The following is a 1,549-nucleotide window of genomic DNA, read 5'->3' as shown; positions in this document are numbered from 1 at the left end:
ACTGCTCTGAACTCCAGTTCTGGGCGAGTCTCTGGGGACCCAGACTCATATGGGGAGAAACTGGACTGTCTGGCATCCAGCAGAACTCGAGGGAGGCTTTCTCTCAGAGGTGCTTGCAGTGATTACCGCCAGGCACTGAGACCCCGGGCTATTCCCGGCAGGGCTGAGGATCAGCCATAGCTGTTTGCTCCACCCTGTTGATTCCCTGAGACCCCGCCCCACCCAAGCTGTGCACAGAGGCTTTTTCATATGAAAGGGCCTGGCCCTTTGCAATCTAAAATTACCTAACAAACTGTAGCTGAGTCAGAGAGACCCAGAACATCCAAAAGAAGGCCCAAGGCCTCACAGCAGCTTGCATTGCTTCACAGCTGGGCCTCATCTGGACATCTCCAAACTCCAAACAAAGAAGAGGAATCTGCAGATCTCTCCATAGCTCCTGCTGGGTAGTCTCAGGCAGAGGCTAAATTAGCACCTCCTTAGAGATCCAAGAGCCAGTGTACCCAGGGTCAGAGTGGGACCATCCAGATTATAGCTGCTCAGATCCATAAGGGACACTCAGGGGGCAGACTCAGTGAGCACCAAAGCCCCACTGAAGCAAGTCTTGCCCCATAAGGGTGTCTCCAGCACAAAAGTTCTCCCACTGCAGACACAGATGATTCTCACAGCCAATTGGCCTGGAGGTCAAATCCTCCCAGTGATACCTTGTCCAGCCCCAACAGGTCCAGGGGTTCCCAAAGGTGTGGACAGAGACAGCGTTCAGGTGATCAGCACCCTAGCCAGGTTCTCTAGCCAGGTTCTGTTTTTATTCTCCTGTTACATCTGTATTTATACCAGTTGATTTTAATCCTATCCATTCTATTCCAAAGGTTAGGGCGTTTGTTATCTCCATTCCAAGATCACTACTCTATTGTTCTGTTAAACTACAAGGAAGTAACTGAAGGAGATTATCCTAAGTAAAGATTATGTAGCTTAATCATGATTGTTCGTAGTTAAAGTGATCAACTACCCGCCTGGCACTTAGTAAGGGGTTTTACTGATTTATTCTCTTCCTTAGTCCTGTTAGTCCCTAACTCCAGGGAAAAATCCCCACCTGGGGAAACAATCTTTCTTGGAGAGGTGACCTTGGTTAACACACATAGTGCTAATTAGGGGAGCAAACATATTAAGAACAGTATGCCATATACCTCAGGTCCCTTGAAACATATGCTGTGCAGATGTTTCTTCCCTGCAGTGACTGTGTCAAGCAGCAAGGATGGACCCGCTTCGGCATTATTACAACACGTGCTCCCTGAAGGCCATAGCCTGGAGTGTGAAGTAACCTGCTTTGGCCAGGACCTTGAGATTCTTTCATTCCTCTTTTTATTAAAAAAATATGTATCTTAAGAATTGATTTTAGAGGAGAGGAAGGGAAAGGGAGAGAGACAAACATCGATGTGAGAGGGGAACATCCATTGGCTATCTTCTGCACGCCCCTTACTGATCAAGTCATCAGTCCACAACCCAGGCATGTGCCCTGACCAGGAATGGAACCAGCAACCTTTGGGTGCTC

This window comes from Myotis brandtii, unplaced genomic scaffold (assembly GCF_000412655.1).
Source record: "Myotis brandtii unplaced genomic scaffold, ASM41265v1 scaffold456, whole genome shotgun sequence".
Taxonomy (NCBI): Eukaryota; Metazoa; Chordata; class Mammalia; order Chiroptera; family Vespertilionidae; genus Myotis; species Myotis brandtii.
The sequence above is the reverse complement of the archived record's forward strand: the minus strand, read 5'-3'. Positions refer to the sequence as shown.